Source organism: Conger conger, chromosome 1 (genome assembly GCF_963514075.1).
Source record: "Conger conger chromosome 1, fConCon1.1, whole genome shotgun sequence".
Classification (NCBI taxonomy): Eukaryota; Metazoa; Chordata; class Actinopteri; order Anguilliformes; family Congridae; genus Conger; species Conger conger.
In genome coordinates, this window is record NC_083760.1 from 24,465,818 (window position 1) to 24,491,462 (window position 25,645).

Sequence of the window (25,645 nt, forward strand, 5' to 3'; positions counted from 1 at the left end):
CACATGTGGTTAAATTGTAGATAGTCTTTTATTGAAAGTGTTTATTTGTAATTCTTCAGGTTTTCGTGGATGGGGGCATACCAAGTGCTTTATTTTTCTTGAAAGATAATCTAGCTGTGGCATTTTTGGGGAACGAAGACTGCCTAGAGACAACCAATTGTGACGCAGCGCGATAAATGGCGAGTCATAGTGGAGAACTCATTGATGTGAAACTAGAACAGATCAGAGCTACAAAATAAGGTCTCACTTGTCAGGATTGGCCAATCAGTTTTGGAGATATGGCTTGTTAAAGCATGTGTGTCTGACAGAAGTGGTTTTGTGAAATTAGCCTTCAAAGTTTTTTGAGCGGTTGTCACCCATAAATGACCTGGGGTGCATTTTTTTCGGCTGGGTAGAAAACAAATATGATCTAATCTGTTTAAAACACCTAAATGTAACATTATATTTAGAGCAGATTTTGGGCTGGAAATTTCAGCAGGACCTGGAAACCCTGTGAGCCTCTCTTCTGACCCACCCTCACCAATGCAATAGCTCTAATGACTGTGCATCTCTGAACTAGTGACGGGCTTTCCGGCTCTTTTCAGTGTGTTGGATACTTTGGCTCAGCTCACCGATAAGAGCCGGCTCTTTCGGCTTCAAATCTGGAGACTGATGGCCATTGCAAGACATGAATTTTGTCAGTCCACCCTTACTTGCTTGATACTGAGTCACGTTTGGAATCATCACTATGCAACACAGTTTGAGAAACCTGGCACAGGGAATCAGATTTTTTCCAAAATGTTTTGCCCAAAACAGGTCCTGGGCCACAAAATGCAATAATACAAATACAACTATCCCTGGTTGCGGGAATGCACTTTGCACTTTGTTGTACGTCGCTCTGGATATGTGCGTCTGCCAAATTCCATTAATGTAATGTAATGAGTGCTAGTTTGGAATGTAAACAGACTGTTAGGAAGTTATTACGCAGACAGAAGGTTCGTTTTAATTGTCGTTTGTGCGTTTTGTCACTAGGGGTGAAAGCACATTTATTTTAAACTGAGCTTTAAACTTCAGCTTCAGAAAAAAAGAATCGGTTAGTAATCTTTGTGAATGTGTACAACTCATTTTAATACATAATACAAAACAGCATATCAAGGTGTACCTGTGCATAACCAAAAAGATCAAATTTGTTTACATCTGGCTAAAACACTTCAAGTTCCAATGCCATTTAGCAAACTCCTGATTTTTTGTTGAATGTGTTCAATAGTGGTTTTCTAGAAACCCTTCCAGAAAGTCTATTAGTATGGCGGTGGCATCTGGTGGTACATTTGGAGGCTTTGTTTTCCAAAGATGCAACCAAACTTTGTTGCCTACAACAACCCTGTGTCTTGATTTTGCTTTGCCTTTCCCCATGGACATGGGTGACATATTGTATATATTGTAAGTATGCTATAGCATTGTTATACCACAATGAAATAGGAAAAAGAAATACAATAGATTGAGATTAACTTGAAAGAAATAGCATGTTACTGTAGATTTATTTTTAATGGATTGTATTAATGGTCTTGGCAATCTGTGTTACTCCTCTTTGTCGTATGTCATGATTAATGAAAATGCATTTCCCCAAAGTGGATCTGAAATCTGCTGCAGTGGCCTTGGGATTCTAGAGATTCTTGAGTCTCTGTCATGCCAGATAAAAAATAAATAACCAGGATCAGAGGTGTCACATTTTCTTCAGAACTTTCCAGACTTTTCAGCTTAATTAGAGTTCCAAATATGTAAAGGTTGTTTTTTTCTTATTTTAGAAAAGGCATCTGTATAGGAGTGACATTGGCAATTAAACTAATTACAAATCAAATGCAGAACTCAAGCAACAATGAAGAAAATCCTTCGTGATCCAAGCCCCTGGTCTATGGATGCATTTCTGCTTAAATTCAAAGATGTGAGCCAGACAGACGCAGTCACTGCAGCTGAGATAACAAGCATGTGTGCACTGTGCACCACTCCCATTCATACAGTCTACTGTGCTAGCAAGCTACTGCCTGTCATTATGCCAGACTCTGAGATTGCAAAGAAAATAACATGTGGTTGGACAAAAGCAGATTTATTTTTGTATTTCATTTTTAAATCTTCCTAACCATGCAGTTAATCTCCAGGCAAGTAGATATTTGATTTTGACATGCAAGATTTTTGCTTGGTCGATTTTATATAAAAAGTATACAAAGTATACTTATTTCTTAATTAAACTACATCAACGCTTACCCTTGATGATGTTCCAAACAGTTTCTTTTGGCAGGCATAATTGTTTGCCGTATGTCTCTGATGGCTTTGTCTTATTTCTCTGCCTCATAATGGCTTCCTTGACTATCATTGGCAGAACTCTCATGTTGACAAACACCAATAACAAAATGAAAGGGCAATCAGAAGCCTAGAATCAAGACTAGATACTGAAAGCTTTCTTATACCTGCACTATGCAGCAATTGAATACACCTGACTAATCAGAAACAGTGGAGAAGCCAACTATCCAATTACTTTTGGTCCCCTATAATGGGGGGTCTATGTATAAAAATGTAATTCCTACATATCACACAATATGGTTGTAAATACCCTCAAATTTATAATTTGTTGCTTTAGTAGTCTGTTTAGGATCATTGTCTTGCTACAGGATGAAACACTGTCCTATGAGTTTGGAGGCATTTGGTCGAATTTTCGCAAATGAGGGCTTCAGAATTCATTCTGCTGCTGCTATCAGAGTTTGGTTCTTCGGCAGTTCCTTTTAGTCTTCACAGTCTGCTCTTGCCATCACTCTGATACAAGTCAATCTTGTTCTCATCTGTCCACAATACCTTTTTTTGGAACTCTGCATGCTCTTTTATTTACAAACCTTAACCTGGCCATCCTGTTTTTGTGGCTGTTCGCATCTTGCAGTGTAGCCTCTGTAGTTCAGTTTGTCTTCAGTGCACCATTGGGGCGACATTGGCTCAGGCAGTAAGTTGGAGGGTTGCCAGTTCGATTCCCGCCCTGGGCATGTTGAGGTGTCCCTGACCACCAAATGCTTCTGAGGAGCTGGTTGGTGCCTTGCATGGCAGTTTGCATGGTGTATGAATCGGTGAATGAGAAGCATCAATTTTACAGCGCTTTGGATAAAGGCGCTATATCAATGCCAAACAGTTGCCATTTGCCATAGTCCCCGACACATTCCTGCCTGCCTTCTGATCTGTCAGACAGGTGTTTGGGGACTACATTGTGATGAGAATTTACTAATCATCAAATGTAGAGGTTGTCCTTTACCTACTAGTTCCTTTGTGATGACTTCTTAATAATGACCCAAACAGTTGGTTATGTGAGCATTTTGAAATCTGATTAAATGAAGGCTAACAGGAAAAAGCCTAAATATGTAGAAAATGTATAGTCTCCCCAAGTTACCTGTCTTTTTGCATTACATCCATTTGCATTAATAATTTTTTGGGCCCTTCGCCTCAGCCAAGTGGGTGCTATAATAATATGCATTAACATTTTTTTGTCCATGTAAGAGTTTTTTGTCATTTTGTGTCCAAATGTCAAAGGTAGTCTCTCCTGTCCCATTCTGCTCCTTAAGCAGTTCTTGATACATTTTTAGTTTTGAGAACGAGCGTTTGGCTGTGGAAGCAGTGACTAATAGCCTATGGTGAAATTGAGAATTAACGCAGTGCACACATCGGCAAAAGCAGTTGCTAGTTAAAAAAAAAGGATGTACCTTTGGTCGTCGTGTTGCATTTTCCCGTTCCTTTTAAAATTTTTATGTTTTTGTGTGCCACTTGTGTTTATATTCTAACATTCTCTTGATTTATTTTGCTAGCTATCTTTTGCTGATGTACTGTAAGGCAATCCCGAAACTGAACATGATATATCAAGCTCAGATCAAAGCAGGCCAATCATGTGAAAGATCATCAAAAACAAATAGCTTCCCACAAGCCTTTGTGAAGCACAATTACAAAGATAAATACACAGATATCCATCTCTTAAAATATTAACGTGTCAGTCCCTTGCTCTACTGCCAAAAAAAAAAAAAAGGAAAAACATATTATTGGTTTGTAGCAATGGCATGCAAATGAAAGGTAATTTTAGCCTGAGCAAAGATCGTCTCTCAGTTCATCTGTACTACTCAGCAGTCTTCTTGTCACCAAAGCACAAAGTCCCAAACTTAGCTACGCCCCTGGATAGCAGATAATCCCTCCTCCCTATGTATATTTCCACTTTATTCTTTAAAACAAGGAGAGCACTCAACATATTTGTGTCAAACCATCTGCTTCATCAATGACAGCAAACCTCAATTTTAATGTTTAATTTAAATGAACTCAATTTGGATATTGTATAGTCTTAAATGTATTTCTGTCTTCTGCTCACTATTGGTATGGGCAGTCCACTGGCCAAATAACCACCTAATACTTGTTATTGTTCATATCACGACACTACTGCTGATAGCACCCCACTTGAGAGCACAGGTGTGGTGCATTACATTCATAGGCAGCACATAGGCAGCCTTTTATACACTACTGAAAAAATAACTACCAAATGCATGTTAAATATTGGGGGGGTCACTTTTTCATTTCAGTTTTAATATCTTGTCTCCTGCCTAGATTCGACATGGCTCAGGCAGTAAGAGCTGTCGTCTGGCAGTCGGAGGGTTGCCGGTTCGATCCCACACCCAGGCTGTGTCGAAGTGTCCCTGAGCAATACACCTAATCCCTAAATGCTCCTGACGAGCTGGTCGGTGCCTTGCATGGCAGCCAATCGCCGTTGGTGTGTGAGTGCGTGTATGAATGGGTGAATGAGAAGCATCAATTGTACAGCGCTTTGGATGAAGGCGCTCTATAAATTCCAACCATTTACCATTTACCATTTAGATTCAGCAGTCAGTGATTAACACCAGTACAGAATCAGTTTGACATGTGGACCTCTCTTGAATCTGGTATTCCACTCAGGATTGAGTGCTTCATGCAGCTCAACAAGTGTAAATCGTGATGGTACCCAATGACACGTGCTCCAGTCAAGAGCACCGCAGACATGCTTTGTTAGGTTCTTGTCAGGTCAATTAGATGGTCATTCAATCACATGCTCTTTGCATATTTCCAGGAGAGTTTGACGGATGTGTTTGACAGATGCATTTGACACACAGCCGTGCATGCTGTAGTTGTGGAGGACGGTATTTTCCTTTTTTATGTGGAGGTGAGAGCATTGTCTCTACTGTACTTGAGGCATAACATTTCATAAATATAGTACTGTATACTGTATATATATTTGGGCGCCCCTGGCCAAAAAGCCTTTTACAATAATATCTGGATGAACAGAAGCAAACCTGACCTCTTAATGGTACAAGGTTAAACATGACACGTTTCTAAAATTTTAAAGCTTTCTTTTTATAATTTTTTTTCACAGTTTCAAAACAATAAAAAAAGGAAAGTGGCCCTGTGGCCCTATCTGAACCACACACCCGTTGGGCCCTTGAGCAAGACCCTTAACCCTGCATTGCTCCAGGGGAGGATGGTCTCCTGCTGAGTCTAAATCAACTGTACGTCACTCTGGATAAGAGCATCTGCCATTACTGTAATGTTTCTGACAGTGAAAATAGGTTTGAAACATTGAAAGAGTTTTTGTAGCCTTTCTTGGTGGAAATGAACCATCTTCATTCTGACATCCTTGGACAACTGTTTAGAGAAGCCCATGGTTTTTGAAACCCAACAGAACAGTTGGATACTTACGAAGGCATGGTGTTACTTCAGAATAAAAAGTTGACCAGCCCTTGAATTATACTCATCACTCATTATACTCATTGAAGCTATAACTAGTAAATCACTTGGGTCTGGGCCTTGGTAAAAAGCAACAAAGAACAATACAAAAGGGTTTCCAAACTTTCGCACTGGGCCTTTTTCCTTTCATGGAAAAATCGGAGCTTTTTTCAGTGCAGTCGCTGCTACCCAGCACACTGGCAGGATAAACTGCAGCATAAATCAAGTGCATCCAGTAATTGTACCTGTGTGTCTTGTAATTGGCCACTATGAACAGATCTTTTTATTGGTTGAAGTAGATGTGAACAGCTGTTGTTACTGGCTAATGTAGATATATGGGGAGAATTAGTAATGGGGACCTGGAACATCTCTAATGATTTATTCTGCTGGAAAATTAAGAAGGAGAAGAAGCAGAAGACTGAGATGAAAGTTTGGTGCTTCAGTGTGACTGTGTGAAATATTTGAAAGTGTGTTTACATGAGGGTATAGGGTACAGACGTTTATGTTTGCAAGTATTAACTCTCTGGTAATTGTCATAGTTTCTATGGGAAACCCTGAAACTCTGACTTTCTGTGCTGCATGGATGTATAAAGAATTCTGTGCCAACCCATAACTTGCCAGATGCATGCCTACCATCCCAATTTAAATTGGGAATTTATAGTATCTACAGTCATATCAAAAAGCCTTTTACAATTAATATATTGGTGAACAGAACGTTTTACTAGTTATAGATGATAAAAAAAAGGAAAAGGGCCCTGTGCAAAGGTTTGGGAGCCCTTTTGGTTATTCTTTGTTACTTGATGATTACTAAGGCCCCTGACCCAGGTGATTTACTCATTGGGCTTCAATGAGTCAGGTGAGTATAATTCCATAGCTGAAATTTTTATTTTAAAGTAACTCCATGCCTTCTAAACTATCCAACTGCAGTGGCTGTTCTGTCCGGTGTTAACAACCATGGGTTCCACTAAACAGTGACAAGGATGTCAGAATGAAGATGTCAGAATGGTTCATTTCCACAATTCAATCAGGCTATTTCCACTGTCAGAAACAATTTTCAAAAATATAAGATAAATAGAACAGTTGAACTCAAGGCCAGGTCTGGAAGACAAAGAAAATGTTCAGATAGAATGGCCAGAGACCTGGTGAGAAATGCTGAGAGGAACACACACACATCACTGCAAAAGAGCTGCAAAAAAGAGTAGCATGCACAGGTCTCAGGTCTAGCTGTTCACAGGACAACAATACACTGTACTTTAAACAACAATAACCTACATGGCAGAGTAGCCAGAAAGAAACCTTTCATACGAGCTCAACACAAAATTAAGCATCTGCCTTTTGGAACAATTTGCTTTGGACTGACAAAGCCAAAGTAGAACTTTTGGCCACTCCCAAAGAAGGTATCTTTTGGAGAAAAAAGGGTGAAGCCTTTGTAGAGAAGAAAACCTTGCCAACTGTTAAGTTGGATTCATTATGGAGTGGATCCATTATGCTTTGGGGTTGGGTGGCAGCTGGGGGTACAGGACATATTGTGCAAGTGGAAGGAAGAATGGATTCCTGCAAATATCAAGAAATTGAAGTTCAAGAGAGATTGGGTTTTCCATCATGACAATGATCCCATACATACCTCAAAATCAACCATGAAATACCTCTAGGAAAGACGGATGAAGGTTTTGGAATGGCCACCATAGTCCCCAGGCTTGAATATTATTGAAAACCTGTGAAATCATCTCAAACATGCCGTACATGCAAGGAGGTCAAAGAATATTTCTGTGCTAGAGGTGTTCTGCCAGGAAGAATGGGGGGAAATTGAAAAACTCTTAGCTGGCTACAAGAAGCATCTGCAAGCTGTTATAGTTGCCCGAGGAGGAGTTACAAAGTACTAACCGACAGGGCTCCCTAACTTTTGCACAGGGCCTTTTTCCTTTTTTTTATTATTTTGAAACTGTAACATTTTTTAATAAAAAGTATTCTTGCTTTGAAAATAGAATAAATGTGTCATGTTTAACTCTGTACCATTTAGAGGTCAGATTCGCTTCTGTCCACCAAGATATTAATTCTAAAAGGCTTTTTGACCAGGGGTGGCCAGATTTTTGCATATGACTGCGGACTGAATACTCTTAATATTCTATCTTCTGCTACAATAACAGCATAATCAGTTGCACAGCAATACAACAATATTTAGAAAAATATGGCCTTCTTTAGTGGTTGTTTATTGATGAGATGGGAGCATTTGTACTCAGGTATTTATCTTCCCAATGCCCCACAGTTCATTGACACTGGCTCAGGCGATAAGTGCAGTTGTCTGGCAGTTGGTGGGTTGCGGGTTCAATCCCACCCTGGGTTTGTCGAAGTGTCCCTGAGCAAGACACCTAACCCTGTCAAATGTTCCTGATGAGCTGGTCGGTGCCTTGCATGGCAGCCAATTGCCATTGGTATAAGAGTATATGAGAAGCATCAATTGTACAGCACTGGATAAAGGTGCTATATAAATGCCAACCATTTATTCTACTTTCAGGCATGCATATGTCTTCAGTGACTGACCTTGCAGAGTCTTTCACTTGTCACACCTAGTTTACTTATCTTTAAAAACAAATAAAATAATCTCCTTATAGAAATTAAAATGTATATCTCTAGGGAGTGGTTGTGAGGTTTTACAGTGGGTGCTGTCTTATTATGCAGGCTGTAAAATATAATAGAAACGTATAATGTGAAAGACTGAATAGCCTCAGTAGGTCTGTTTTAGCAGAAACAGCAGCCAGCAAGTTCAATTTAATTTTCGCACACAATGCAAAAGCTTGTCATAACAGAAGTCTTTTGCTAATTAAAATTGTATCTCTCAGAGCAATAAAGCATAAGTTTTGTTTGCTCTCACATAAAAAGTTTCCTTTCTTTTTTGTGGTTTATGCTTAATTGGATGATCTTTAGAACAACTGCTTCCAGGCAATTTGTCAGAAAATGTATTTAAGTGCTGCAATTAATTCAAGTGTTATCACAAAGATATGAGAAAGCTGTAGCTCACAAGTGGGTGTCATTGAAAAACACAAAAAGGCTGCAGTGCACTTAATGATGACAAATTGTCAAGTGGAACAGGATGGCAAGTGACAACGATGTGTTAAATCAGAAACATACATGAATACTTCCAAAATGACTGCAGGGCAATCATCTACTTACTGATGTTTATACGGTCTGCCATTTTGTATGACATAAACACGGTATAATTACTTACAAACCTCTTGTTCTCTGTGAATGTGCTGCTTTGTTATTGTTACTTAAAAAGCGGCACCAATCCTTCTGATTGTCACTCTTAATATACAGCAACATCTGGACAAGGAGGAAGGGTTCCAGCCACAATTGGGTCAGAAAGGCAATTTATAATACAAGGGAATGGCCTTTAGAGACAAGAATGTTCTGTTTAGTCAGTGTCTTCTCTCAAAGTCATTTTCCCAGCCTGCCCCTTCATGAGCCCATAAAGCTTGTAATAACTGTTGTGTTAGGCATGCCTTGCAGAAAAAAGTGTATGGGTAAAATAATATGAAGACCTGGACATTATTAGCAGGTATGTTGCACTAAGCTCCTTGCCTTTATACAAAGTTGGGTGGGTTAACGACTGACAGCCTTGGCTGAAGGTTAGAAACTGTCAAAGTGTCTGGGATTCCTAAGCTTTTTCACCCTAACCACCCACCATTACACACAAACACACACACACATGCAAACTCAACATTCGACAACAACTTGTGTGCACACATTATACCATAAAACATGTATGTGATTTTTTTTTTTTACGATATAATCACTCAAAATGGTTCACCAGCAACATACGGTTGCACGCTTTTGAGATGCTGAGTATGCATGGGCATATGGAGCACTTAAAATGCAGAACTTTTTATTTGACATGAATGATGTCAGTGACTAGTGACTCATAAAGATTTTAGTGCTGCATTTTCACCCGAGAAATTACTCACTGCCTAGATATGTTTCACGTAATCTGGGGGTTTATGACACATACAGCCTTGAGAAGATCTGCATGATATTACACTCAGTCTCTACTGGAAAATTAGGATGGAAACGAAGCAGAAGGAAAAGAGAGAAGAAACACAAATATACCTCATTTGATGCTTTAGCCGTGTGAATTTGTACCTGAATGTTTATGTGAGTTTAGATGTTACAGAAGATTACATTTGCAAGTACTACGTGTGTATGGTCATTGTGGATGGTTATGGTCCTTATGGATTTTCATAAACTCAAAGGATACTAGTAGTATCAATTTATGAATCAGGAGTTCTGGGAAATACAATGTATCTTTGAATTAGCAGAGATTTCCTTTGAATCAGCACATTGATTGTTAACACTGAGTCTGCACTTTTGGCGATCCGCACCTTGAATAACTTATCCACCCCCTTAACACCAACTCAGCACAAGCACTATAAACAACACAGGGGAAAATAGCAGCTTGCACTTTGCAGTTTGCATGTTGTGCTTCCATTTTGAATTGCAAAAACAGAGCACTTTGTTTCTAACCTCACAGAATAGGCTGTCTTAATGAAATCTTCATGCTTCTAAAGGAAAGCGCACCATGAAAGCAAACCACACACTCTCAGGTTTACTTTGCTGTACAATATTCTGAGAAAACTGCATGTTCTCTAGTGCACCTGGGTTGTGTGATTGAGTTCAATGCACTCATACTGTGAGGAAAACGACATTATTTCCATTAAATGGTCTTTTTTGGAGGGTTGTTCCTCAAGAATTATCTTCAGAAGATTTCAACGCATGGATTTGCTTGTTTCTTTAGCCTTTCTTGTTCTGAGTTGTTGATAGACAGTGCAGGTTTTTGTAAAAAATACCTAAGAATAAAATAAAATAAGCTATTATAGCATTTTACAAATAAAGCTGCTAATTATATTCTCACAGTTAAAATGTGGTATGTATAACATAAGACAAGATGATACTTTTACTACTATTTTCCATAAATAAGTTTTCCATTTCACAGCTTCTATGTTCCCATCTTTTATTCACTCAGAGCTCTGGAATTTGATAACAGTAATGGAACTTTGAAACAGGTGAAAACCAATTTATCTCACATGCAAATAAGGTCCAAATGATGAATTCTATTTCCATGCTAGAAAAGATTATCTAGATCAAAATGCAGTGATAGGTAAGAGTGAATGGTAGAGAACTGACAAAAACTTACAATATCTAAAGTAAGAGTTCCCCATATAATATTTAGCCCCCTTCCTGATTTCCTCTGTTATTGCATAGTTTTCACATCAAATGGTTTCAGATCTTACAAAACTTAATATTAGACAAAGGGAACCAGACATTTTCATTTATTTTTGTTATTAGAACTTTTTATTAGACTTGTGACACATTCCAGCCAATAGAGCGAACTATGTATATTCTATATTTATTAAATACACCCACTAACATAAATAATGGAATAATATAAATGTATTTCTGGCTACTATTGAGAGTCTCTAACTGAATTCCATCATCAAGGTAAAACAGGTAGGATGTTTACATATCACCCATATAAATATGCACTCGTATATTTACTGAATCAGTTTGGGTTAATGATGTTTGCTAAGTCTAAGTCTAAAGCGCCTCTTCTGGGATTTGAACCTAAAATCACCAGGTACAGCTGTTTTCAGACCAAATGTCAGAATGGGGAAGTAATGTGATCTGGGTGACTTTGACCGTGTAATGGTTGTTGGTGCCAGACAAGGTGGTTTGAGTATCTCAGAAACTGGTCTCCTGGGATTTTCATGCACAAGAGTTTCTAGTGTTTGCAGAGAAAGGTGTTAAAAACCAAAAACATCCAGTCAGCAGTTCTGCGGGCAAAAACACCTTGTTAATGAGAGAAGGTAAATGGCTGGCATTTTTATAGCACCTTTAACCAAAGCACTGTACAATTCATGCTTCTCATTCACCCATTCACACACACACAAACACAAACCTTGTTCGGCTGCCATGCAAGGCACCAACCAGCCTGTCAGGAGAACTTAAGTTAAGGTTAAGTGACTTGCTCGGGGACACTTCCACACCGGCCAGGCGGGGGATCGAACCAGCAACCCTCCGACTGCCAGACAACTGATCTTTCCGCCTGAGCCAATGTCGCCCCATGGAGCTGTCGGTGGAAGGTGACAGTATCCCCACATTACAGCAGCGGAATGCCGAAGAGCATCTCTGAACACGCAATGCGTAAAACCTCTTAAGTGGATCGGCTACAGCAGCAGAAGTTTAAATAAGTTTAAAGAATTAATCTATTAAATTCCTAATTAAGTGCTCACTGAGTGTATATCACACATCTGAAACCTCTGAATGTAGCCATCTCCAAGCTAATGGTGTCTGTACATTATCAATACAAAACCCCTGGGCAAGATGCATGAAGTGAGTAAGATACCTCTCATTCATGCATTTCAGATGAGACAGGCAAGCTGTTTACCCGTTAGGATGACATCTGTCTGTCCCCAGGGCAGGCTAATATTGTCTGTGATAGTTTGACCTTGCTTCACTGTCTTAACCTGTAAATCTTAGCAGCTCTTGTTTTGTGTGAACATTTCAGACTCTGTTGCCCACAGACGGTGTGGAAAACACATGTTGTGCAAAGGTTGTTTGAATTTTTGGATGAGTGCCAACCTCCTGGCATTTCTTTGGCATTTAATTAATTAAATTCCAATTACTTGGTTATGCTGCTTCCAAGCTTAAAGGCAACAGGTTTGTGCAGTGCAGTTATAATAGTAGCTGATGATTGAGATTCTCATAACGCTGAATTCTCCTAATTGCAGTACAACAATATCTTACTCTTAGAATAATTTTGTAATAAATAGAGTATTTATGTCTATTGGTATATTACTCATAACTATATTTCCATAATATCTTAAAATATTGTAATGACCCACTCTGGAAATAACCAAGCGAACCAGTATAGCATCTCAAATTCCCGGTTTATTAAGGAACCAGCTACTGTTAGTCGTAGCATGCACCAACAAAATAAACCCGAGGTGGTATAGTTCAGTGGTTCCCAAACTCGGTCCTGGGGGCCCCTTGGTATGCTGTTTTTTGTTCCAACCACAATTTTAACAAACCGTTCATTTGGCTTAATTAGGTACTTCATGGGTTATTTAAGCCACATTATGTCAGATATATCTATGCATGCCATGAAGAATAAAATTGGACACCTGGCTACTAAAACTAACCAAGAAGATAAAGAATCCAGTTCAAGAAAATGATAAAGAGCCAAACTGGTATGGTGTTAATTATTAATGAAATAAAATAATAACCTGAATAGGAGTGTATTGATTAACCTCAAATATTTTTATGTTTATGTAATTGTTTGCAATATAGCACAATATGAATTTGGGAATGGTATACTTCATGGCATGCATAGCTATTTCTGACAGAATGTGTCTTACACAATCCCTTGAAACATGAAGCACCTAATTAAGCCATATTAACTGCTTGTTAAAATTCTGAGATTGCTATTACGGTTGAAACGAAAACTAGCATACACAGGGGACCCCCCAGGACCGAGTTTGGGAACCACTGTTATAGTAGACACACTCAGATCTCGCATAACAAGTGCACCTTTTCTTTTTAGCTACAGGCTACCGAATAAACTCACTGAGCGCTTTATTCGATAGACCTGTACACCAAACTGAAGATGTTTGGTTTTGCTTATTTTGGTCAGAGTGCTCAGGGCTGTCTCTGTGCCTCCCTTCCCAAAGGTATGCTGGTTTGGAGGTGCCATTTAGACTTGTTGACCCATACAAACAATCTCTGCAATTGGTAAACTGCGATCCTTCGGTTACTTATGACCTCCCGCACCATCTTTCACCATCCGTAGGGATAATATGTGCTTGCATCCTCTTTCTGGCATCCTCTTCCTTTTTATTATTGCCCTTACAGTGCTAAGTGGTATGTTTAACCATTGTTTTTTTTATACCCATTACCTGACTTGTGATGGCCAATTACCATCTGTGTCTTCTGAATTGACAGTTCTTTGGCTTTTCCCATGCTGATGATTGACAATGGGATTTTGCATGCTTGTTACCTCATTTTGTATACTCTAGTAAACAGGAAGTGATGGAATGACACAATATAGTATAGAGATTTTTCTAAAATTGTATTGCCAATAATACTTTGCTTGGTTTTAATTGTTAGGGGTGCAGAGGAGGGAGTTAAGGGAGCCAATCATTCAGCAGCCCATGGATATGTGATTTCATGGTGTCATTTATATTTGCAAAAAAAGGCTAAATATACCATGTACCAATACCAATAATCCACTGTTTGATTAGATTAGATATAAAAAATAAATATTGCTCTTATATTTGCTCAGAAATGCCAAAGACTAACAAAGTAACACAACAAATGGTACTAAAAAACATAATTTTTTCAAAAATTTCATCTGTGCACTTTCAGGGAATCTGTGCACTTTCTCTCCTGAACAGGAGAAAAAAAACTAGCCCTAATTTTTCGGTCTTTATTTTCTATGGATTATTTCTGTATTTTGTTCTATCACACAAAATAAGGGAAATCTCCCACCCGTATTCCCACCAAACCACACACCCACTGTAATACACCGTACATATCGTACTCTGGGTATTGATGCACAATGAAACATTTTGTCTGAGATTTGGAGCTGGATATGGGTCCCCTCGACGGTTCATGCTCAACAGCACACCTCTGATTTGCACCCTGCTCCCACCTGTGCTCTTTCTTCCACTGTTTTTCTTTGCGGTTGTATCACAGCATGGAATCGTGGTGTCTGCCATATAAAAAGTTTGGCTTCTTTGTAAACGAGAACCCTGGAAGGATCATTCAAATGTATTTTATTGTCGTTCTTTCACTGTGATTAATACCTTTGCTGTAGGCTGCTTTGCTTTGTATGAGCGTTACTGTGCATACTCAATTTAAAGTGTACTGCCCTTTGTTGCTGCCTAAAACTCTTCCGAAACCTGGCAAAGTAATTAGGTTATCTGGGCCATCTGACAGTCGGTCAGGTGGTATTTTAACTAACTGACCCACACAGGCGAAAAAGGACACGGTAACCTGTGGCAAGTGCATTTCATTTATTTATTCTCGCCATGGAACTGAGTTTGCATTTATGTTTGACTTCCTCATATTTTCACACTTCCAATGGCATTTTGTCATGGAAGATTAATGGTATAATCTCATGCTGTCCTGTCAACTGTTTCCAAGTCTTTATGCATGAACAGGAGCCTGAAATATGCCTGGCATAGGATTTGCTGGCAGGAACAGAACGTCGAGGGCAGCCAGTGTTAATTTCACCACCTTCTGAAGGCTCTATTTTTTGCATGACCTGTCTGCCGGCTTCAAATGATTATGGATTTTTTTTTCCTGCAAGTTTTTTACGTGCCGAGCAATGCTGTTACCAGCTCTGAAAGAAGCACTGTTATGAATAATCTGTTTCTGTATCTGTTCATTTCTCACTACTATAACATCACTGTGCCCATAGTCTAACCCTTTTTTTTTTACTCTATTTTCCATATTGCTTTTGAACTATGCAATGACAAAATGTCTTTGTTAAAGATGATAAGCAATATTTATTGCTTCTCCACTGAGGCTGACATTTCACAATCAGGATTTAGTGTTACTTTGCAGGACATTATCATCCATTTAAATGAAAATCAGTCAAACATGGGCCAAAGGTTCAGGTTTTATAAAATACCAGAGATTCATATTTAATATTTATTAACTTTCTGACAGATATTAATTTCTAAACTTTGAAACGTTCAAATATATAGTGTTATCACTGACAAGCAGCACAATAATTTAAGGATAACACCAGCAACTGTCAGGCTAGTCATCTCTGCCATTAGGATACATCATCATATCCAACATAGTAGCTGAGATACTTCACAGACATGGAATTTGAATCAACAATATGCTTTTCAACATTTTAGTAAATATTAGACCGCAAAAGTAAAAATATAAAATACAGAAAAACTTGAATTCTAAACAGTAAGCACACTCAGTGTAAAATATTACACCTTCTGAAGAAATGTTCTTTTTCTTTTTGAAGGGTGTTGACTTTGTATTTTACAATCAGTCATGAAGCACAAGGCAAAGTCAATTATTTCAGGCAAACTGAGAAACTGCTGTTTTGGCTCAAGGCACAAGAGGCATGGTGCTATTTCAGAGAGAAATGAGGTAGAGTCTTAGAATGCACCTGGGTCTTATTATATTATGATGAAGAAGAAGAAAAGGAGAAGAAGACGCAAAAATTGCTTGTTTACTGCCCGCTGGTTTTTGTGAAATATCAAGAATGGTGGCTAATGGTTTCTGTGCACATGGTATGAGACTGCACGGTTTAATATTAGACCAAGGCCAGCCTTTTTGTATAGCAGGTCATTGGAGCGCATGCTTAGTTTTGACAAAGACAGCATGCTCAAAGATAAATATTTCCCTTGGCTAATAATACGGTCTTTGTGTAGCTTCATGGTCATATCAACTTTGGCACTTAAATCCCGGTGTAAGTGTGATGTTGTTAGGTCATGCTGAAGGTGATTAGAGTTATATTCTCAGGGGTTTTCTGGAAAGGTCTGAGGGAATGTATGACTGTACTGTATGAAGCAAAGTCATGCAGCGGCCATCCGTCATTCACTCGGGAACAGATCTGCAGCTTGGCATCTGTACCACCTCAGCCTGATAAGGCTCTCCAAAAGAAAGTTCTTGAAATGTTCAATCCTCTTTGTATGTGCCCATAACTACGGTTCCACAACATCTGCTCCTGTTTTGTTCACTTTTTGTAAAGATTCGGTTGATTTCTTTGGGTAAAGAATGGCAGGTGTTTGGGCAGGGTATGTGGGGAGAAACAGTCAAACTCCAAGGACAAAGGTAACTTGTTTCTTCCATAAAAGACATGTCAAACCTTTTCTTCAGATTTGAGAATCTTTTATTTTCCCTTATTTTTCTTTTGCAGAGAAATGAAAGCCTCAGAACTCAGCCCTTCAAAGGTGTTTTGTTTGCTGGAGTAGAAAAGAAATAGTCTCTTAAAAGATTTTTTGGCTAATATGGACATTTTTCATTGTTGGAACATGGCTATTACAGGTCAGATGCTGATTGGGCTCTGAAGCTGAAATAGTGTGGCATGCATCATGATAGTCTCGATGAGAGTAGAAGATGAGTTTTTGTGTTTTGATGTAATTTTTAATTTATCCAAAACTCAACAGAAAAACTGAATTATTTGTATGAAATATCATCACTGTCTCCTGTTTGTTCATGAAAACTGCCCAAAACAACCTCACAACTAAACAAATTATAATTATTCTAACAGTTAGAGTAATAGAAAGCTTTTTGTGTACATATGGACATAAGCAATTACATTAAACTATTATTTTGCCATGGTGCATTTGTTCCAATTCAAGATTTCCCCTCTCGAGTTGAATTAATGCAAGCTTAGAACATCGGAGAATCAAACCAGTAATCTAATCAGCACCTCTCGTGTGGACAGCATGCTGCATTAAAGGATTAGCTTCACTAAGCTGAAAGCAGTTTTTCCAAATTTCATTATTTTATTGTTCATGATCAGGTGTTTTAATAAAATATGCCAGCCACCTTGTGGCCCCGAGATGTTTGATAGTAAACAGTGAAATACTCCCCGTTTCTGTTCCAGGCTTGTGGTTTTGCCCACTGCAGCTGAAAGCACTCCAGATGCCATTTTATTATTAGACGCACAACCTCGTGGGAGCTACCATCCCGATACAAAACATCAAAAAAAGTGAAAGCATCTCATTTAGATTCTTGGAAGCCGGGAAGATGCGATTTTGTCGATCTGGACTTTTATTTTACACTGTGTCAAAACTTTGGCAGCTGGAAATCTGACGAAGGGCAGCACACAAATAGCATTCATGAGCGGGCTCTAATGCGATAGCATCAGTATGCGGCGCGGAGCTCTGGCTTGCTTTTTGGCAGCTGAACTTTCCTCTGTGTTGCGGCGGGATGAGTCACTGTCGTCTCCGTGCTGCTACGGGAGCCAAATTGCCATGCCTGTAACCGGGCCCGGTGAGCCCCCCCCCGTGTCATTTGGGAGGGGGGGCCCGGGTGGGATTTATGGTGGGGAGTGAAGTATTATTCCAACAGTCTGGGGCTCTTTGTTGCTCACCACTGTTGACTTGACTTGCAGGTCTGTCTTGACATCTGTTAGACCATCTTCAAAGTTGATTAATTTATGATTATGATTTTGATAACTTATGATTATGATAATGAAATGAAATACACCCAGTGTACTTTATTAGGTATTTCTTAGACTTATTCTTCAGACTAAGTCTTCTGCTGCTGTAGCCTATCCACTAAGAGGTTTGATGCATTGTGTGGTCAAAGATGCTCTTCTGCATACCACTGTTGTAATGTGTGGTTATTTGCGTTACTGTCACACTCCTGTCAGATTTGACCAGTCTGGCCATTTTCCTTGGACCTCTCTCATTAACAAGGCATTTCTGCCTGCAGAACATCCAGTGAGGATGTTTTTTTCCCCCACACCATTCTCTGCAAAGTCTAGACTATTGTACATCAAAATCCCAGGAGATCAGCAGTTTCTGAGATACTCAACCTACCCTGTCTGCCATCAACAATTATTCTGCAGTCAAAGTCACTTGGATCACATTTTTTGATGTGAACATTAACTGAAGCTCCTGACCCATGTATGCATGATTGTATGCATTACACTGCTGCCACACAATTGGCTGATTATATAATTGCATGAATACGCAGGCGTACAGGTGTTCCCAATAATGTGCTCAGTGAGTCTATACAGAAATATTTCACACATGAACTTTTAAACTATAATGGTAAATATTCATTGTATATATGCAAACAATAAATGTATTAACACTAATTTGATGTGCCCATTTAGTTTTGTCAAAGCAGTGGAAAACCATGAAAACATTTCACTGGAGCGTATTGGGGTGCAGTTATGTCATGACCAGTGCATGGCTATAGCTGTGGCTATACTGCATGCTCTAGATGCGGCTGTGCTGTGTACTGTTGCATTATCCTCACACGGATAGCACACAATGTGTTTTGATTTGCGTCTTCATGAAATGCAGGACTTCACTTCATAAGTCAAAATGTGTTCTATGCTTAGTACAGATGTAGCCCTTGGTATTTCTCATTTGCTTTGTTTCCCTTTTCCGCCTCATAAGACCCAATTTCTTTAACAATAACTCTATGAGTAACAATGAAAAATTGTAAAATCCATCCTTATATTACATTGCATGGCTGACTGAAATGTCTGACATTAAATGCACTAATACTATTAGATTTCAGTCAGTTATGCAATGTCATTTAGTGATAATATCCATAATCACCACTGTCAGTTACTGTACATGAATTAATTCAAAATGGACACATTGAAATGTTGAAATCCAGGTGGTATTTAAAACTGGTCATATTAATGACGTGTGTATTTCTGTAAATGTGTTCCATCCATTGGCCCTTTGGGTTAGCGATCTTTGTCGGTGTGTGAAATATCTTCATTTTTCAGCCTCATCATCAATCAAGGCTCACCAGAGACCATTGTTATTTTGTTATAAGCCAAAACCCAAATGAACTAAAGACTGTACACTGAATTTAGTGTCTGACTGACTTCTGATTTAAATGTAGGTGTAGTCCTACATGTTGTATCTTTTAAACACTAGCATGGCATGGCATGTGAATTTAGATTCCTGTTTGATGAAGGGTATGTGATTAAAGAGACACCTGGCCTAAAGGGCATCTGTTATGACATCTATGATTGACACTTAATTTCCCGAAAGACATTTGTATTTCTGTCTTTGTGGGAGGTACATGACTTGATCTGAACACTTAGAAGCTTTGCACCCTCTTTTTGCACTTCTATCCTCGCATGACTGCAGTGTCCTAAAAAATGAGATGCCATTATGCATTACCCTGACTAACTTATGCATATCTAGTAAATATTTCATCTTACTTGCGCGACAAAATCTAATGGGTTTTTTTTTTTTTTTTTTTGCCTGCCCCTGCAAAATCCACAGTATATTCTTGTAACTCTCGCTCTCATTGGTCATGTGTGGCAAAGATGAGTTGTACATTTGGACAGTGTAGAGTGAAGAACGGGGATTGAACCATGTGGGATCAAATTTAGCCCTGTTTATTAAAAAGACAAAAGATGCACTAGTCACCTTAAATGCCGCTATACGGTTTAGATAAGAATATGGCTGGGCAATTCCACTTTCTTTGTTTAACTGGTCAAAATACAGAACAGGCGAGGCTCGCCAACATGAAGTGTAAAAAACTAAAAGATGCAATGTGGAAACTGAGCCAAGCAAAATAAATAACTTTTTGTGGGTTAGAAGGTTGTGAAGGCTTATCTTTTGTATTTTTCACTGCGCTATTTTTCCACACAGACAACCTCATTAGCATAAGGTGCAACAGCCGGTCACAAGAAGAATTGAAACACAATTGTTCATTAGTCATTCTTTTTTTTAGCCTCATAATAATCTAATCTAAATACAGAACATCCCTAAGTACACACACATGCACACACACAGACACACACACGCACATACATTGTCTGTAACCTATCAATATCGTGAGTCTTATTTTCAGGTTGTCCTACAAGTGATACTAAAACTTTTTGCATGTGAATGGATATCAATGGGAATTGGGGGGTGGGACTAGATCCAGCAGTAAATTACAATGGTACAGTATGGAACACATTTGTTGGTTGAAAAGGCTCCAAGTGATCAAGGATGCAGGAAACAATAAACATCTAAGACCAAATTTATATTTATCTAGGGTGCCTAAGACTTTTGCACAGTACTGTATCTACTGTATATCTAGTGGCAGCATGGTGGTTTGAGGCAGGCTTGATACCTCAGACTTAAAGCCATTTACCCAACAAATGTGTTCCATACTGTATCAGTGTAATTTACAGGTGACTCTAGCCCAGTGAGATCCATTTAAATGCAAAGAGTTTTCATATCATTGTAGGACAACCTGAAAATAAGATATCCAGACTCTGATGATATTGATAGGTCACAGACATCGGGAAGTCATGGCATGTAAAGAATATGCAGCCAAATACAAAGCATGGCGCTTTTATTTGACAATTCGTAAATTCGTTGATTTTATGTATGCGCATACCCTTTAATAAAAGCTATGAGTCTGTGCTTTGTCTATGTGTGAATTGTTTGATTACAAACAGAGAAAATAAAATAATACATCAGAAAAAGCAGAAAAGGGCAAGGTGATTCCAAACTTTTGATCGGGGGTGTATGTACATTATGCCAGAGGCAAACGTTGTCTCAGCACCTCTTCAACCTCTCGTTATGGTTTGTACATTGTGCTGTGAACAAGATTTGAAACAAAGCAGCTTCGCCATTTTGAATGATAGGACTAGTTACAGTATGTTTGGAGAAGTACATTCCCACTCTCAAACATAGATTTGCAAACAGAGGGGAAAAGGAAAGGAGCTATTTCCTGTTTACTGATTACTTTAATAGATTGATTTGGCCCTGCTGTAGCATGCAGAGTCTGTTCTGAGACCCTTGAGGGACTGCTGGCCACCTGCTGTGGACATGTTCCATATGCGGCAGATATTGCTCTGTTCATTTGGGAGTGTCAGACATTAAACAAACAAAGGTGATGTTTCTGATCAAAATCCAGTAAAATGCTGTGCAGAATATGTACATCTATCTGGGGGGGGGGGCTTAAGCCTGGGAGCTAGGATAGGTTCTTCTAGGACAGCGGTTCTCAAACTAAAGTAGTGATTCTTGCTAACAACCTCAACTCCTCGCACCTGCACATTTCACCGTTGGATGGTTTGTTCATTTACATTATTAAATTATCTTGTGCACAAACTTTAATAACTTGTTCCAACAACATACGGATCTGGTTCCCGACAGCTTTATGCAGGGAAATGTACAGTGCCCTTCATAATGTTTGGGACAAAGACCCATTATTTATTCATTTGCCTTTGTACTACAAAAAATATTAGATTTGTAATGAAGAAAATCATGTGGTTAAAGTGCACATTAATCACTGCTGATTTTTTAATAAAGGACATTTTTATATATTTTGTTTTTACAATGTAGAAATTACCGCAGTGTTTAGCCATTTCAGGGCACCATAATATTTGGGACCAAGCAATGTTATGTAAATGAAAGTAGTCATGTTTAGTATTTTGTTGCATATCATTTCCATGCCATGACGTCCTGATGCCTGTGACCTATCAACATCATCAGGGTCTGGATATCTTATTTTCAGGTTGTCCTACAAAAAAAATATTTGCATTTGAATGGCTCTCTATGGGAATTGGGGGTTGGGACTAGATTCAGCTGTAAATTATGCTGATAAGGTTGTAAGGTTGTAAACAGTATGGAACACATTTGTTGGCTAAATGGCTTCAAGTCATCAAGGGTCCAAGGTATCAAATGAGCCTCCAACCACCGTGCTGCTGCCAGATATGCAGTATATACGAAAATAATTGTTTCTCCTGAATACTTTTCCATTATGGTCAACAGCAAAATTGTCCAGGAGAAATAATTATTTTCATTCCTACTGCATATCTGGAAATGTTAATTTACATAATATTGCTGTGTCCCAAACATGGTGCCCTGAAATGGAGGACTACGTATAAAAACTGTTGTAATTTCTGCATGGTGAAACCAAAATGTGTAAAAATACCCTTTATTAAAATCTGACAGTGTGCACTTTAGCCACATGTGATTATTACAATTCAAAAATTGTGGAATACAGAGGCAAATAAATGAATGATGGATTTGTCCCAAACATTATGGGGGGCACTGAAGTTTTACTATGTTAGTGACAACAATATGCATCTTCTAAATGTAATTCTAATATTGCTGTTAATAATATTGAATGATGAAATAGCACAACATTTCTAAGAATGTTCTTACAAGCATGTTGCAATGTCAAATTATATAGATTAATTTGGCATCAAGATTTTGAAGGCTTAGTTTCTTAATTTTATCAACTATCTGGCTACTGAAGGTCCAAGGATGATGTGTTCAAGGGCAAACATTTTAGCAGTAAGTAATTGAGGCATAGGGTGCTGTATTTTCATTTCCAAACACTGGCCATGACTGCAAAAATAAAATTCCATGGATTGACTGGGTCTCAGACACAGGGAAATGTACTGATGACCGTTATTTCTCTCGCAAACCAAGGCATGGAAGCCTGATATAATGGGGTTGATTTCCTTTACCTCTGCCTTTCAGCTGCTTTGATGAGATTATTGAATAAATGAATTTGGTAGTCCTTTATTATAGATTTTTCTCCCTTCCAAACTGTTTGTAAGTATATTGTCTTCATGCTCTTTAAAATATTGTGGGAGATCTGGGCTCTGTGAGAAAGCAATAGTCTCTGTTCTATAGTTATGTGAACAGTAATTGGTGGCCCAAAAGGGCACTATCCTATGCATTGATTGATTTCCTGTTGACATATCATTTGACATTACTGTGGTTGGTTGCTGTCAGGACAAATATAAGAACTCTAAATTTATATAATAACTCTCATATTCAAGCGATAATTCAGTGCTATCCCACAGCTTTGAGGTGGTTGTTAATTTGCTCACTCTGTAGCGGAGGTAATTTAAAAGCACGCAAAGATAAACACTAAATGACTCTCATTCACCCATACACTTGTACACCAACAGCGAAAGTCTGCCATGTAAGGCACCAACAAGCTCGTTGGGAACAATTGGAGGTTTGGAGTCTTACTCAGGGACACATTGACACAACCAGGGCGAGGTATCGGTCTGACTGACAGATGACTGCTCTTTCCTCCTGAACTGATGTGGAAATGAGTGTTCGAAAAAATATTTTATGTCTTCCGTTGGCAGAAAACAAGAAATGTTCTATGTTTCAGAATGACTGGAAAAGTAGCTAATGATATTGAATTGATTGCAGATGTTTGCTAATGGTCATTTCTTTCTTCTGGGCATGAGCATAGAACATTTAAACCTTGCTGGATCTGTATTCTATTTGTTCAATCTGGTATCGTGACAAGCTTTCATACTTCTTCTGGAATGTGAAGGCCCAGGATAGTTTTTTTTTTAACAAACTTCAAAATGTATCTCTGCGTGAGCTGGAGTCATAAAGCTTGAGTCATCCTATCTTCAATGGTAGTGATTTGAAAACATTTAATCATAAAAGGATGCATTATGAATTGCCCAAGACAAGGGCATTCACTTCACATTCAGAATAAGTAGGTTATCAGCAGTGATTAATATTGACTACTAAAAACGACAGGACATCTGAAAAGCAGTTGCCAAACTGCACTCATTTGCGCCCATAGACCTCCCAGAATTAGCACGGTGGCAATGAAAGATAATGACTAATTTCACTATGGTAATTCCATCAGGCCTACATAAATCAAAAAGGAGGGACTGTGAAGTCCAATCAAGCGCAACTCCTTGCCCACTGGGAGAAAAAGGACTGGCTGTAGACAAGCTGATCTTTCTAAAAAGTTGATCTTGTCCAAAGCCACTTTATCCAGAAAGGTCACATGGTTAATCTTAAATTAGACTCCAACTCTTGCCTGTGTATTAACACTGTGGGTTGACTGCAGAATGCCTTCAATGCCTTTTTAATACGCAGTGATTTTTAGACTAATGAAGGGTTAGCGGTGTATAAGGTTTTGGAGGTTCCTGATTGCACTGGGCAATTGGAGTTCCATATCAGCTAATCCCCAGTCTCGGGCTTGTGCCAAAGTTGACTGTTTATGGTTTCCCCACCTTTGTGCACATATTCCTGAGTTCAGAGAGAGGAGGTGTAGACACCGCAAAAGCAAATAATTGCATTGTAAAAAAATTGATACGGGCCATTTTATTTATTCCTTAAACATCTGTAATTGTAATGATTACAACCCAAAGCCAATATACACAAGTCAATGGGTGAGGCCACATTACATATGTTAAATATGCTTGCTGACTACAGCTAAACTCACATTGAGGAGGAACTTTCATATGTGCCTTTTTCATGCAGTCGACTGGCACCCAAATCGACCACAGGGCAATTACACGATAAGGATAAGGACTCCTGTCAAACTGGACCTTATACTCTGGGAAGCTCAGTCTCCTATGGCACATGTGGATACCGGCCACAGTCGGCACTGGTGTGACCCAGATTCGATCTGAGGGCATGAGTCTCTAAGTCTTTGAGTTAAGTCTTTAACTTTAACTCAACAGTCTACTGTAAAATACCCATTTAATGGAAGAACGGTGAATACCAAGGACAGTGATTTTGGAGACATTACACTATATTATTTTTTCAATGTAAAAAGCACTTTATTACACCTCCTTATTCATGCGATTATCTAATCAGCCAATGGTGTGGCAGCAGTGCAAGGCATACAATCATGTAGATAGAGGATGATTATAAGTGAATAAAGTGCTCGGTGAGTATATTTTTTTATGTGAATAATTTTTACCAGCCAGTTGCAGATGGATGGTAACATACATGAATGAATAGGCTATAAAGAGTTGTGAACATAGACAATTTTTCTTTATGACGTGGCTTTGTTGAACGCTCGATTCTTCTCTTTAACTCTGCAGAAAGTGTAGTTAATATTCAAATTTGCTAACTTGTGGCACCTGTTGTCAAAATACCTGTTGTCCACTGTTAACTTGCCTTTTATTAATTTCTTTCATGAATGTCTTGCAATGCATACAAGGAGAAGCACCTCATACCGACCACTGACAAATATTGTGGTGGGTCATTGATGTTTTGGGGATGTTTTGCTGCCAGTGGTGCAGGGGCACTATTTAAGATCAATGGCACAATGAATTCTACAAAGTCACAGGAAATCTTGGCAGAAAATTTGGTTGCCTCTGCTAAGAGGCTGAGAGACAGAAGAGATTGACGCAGGGAGGTAGTGAAAGACCGGATTTCATACAGAA

General features: G+C 38.8%; 1 protein-coding gene across 1 annotated transcript in view; it reads left to right on the forward strand.

Moving 5' to 3' along the window:
• mdga2a (MAM domain containing glycosylphosphatidylinositol anchor 2a) overlaps positions 1-25,645 on the forward strand; it is a 246,608-nt gene that overhangs the window by 47,803 nt on the left and 173,160 nt on the right. The window lies entirely within an intron of this gene.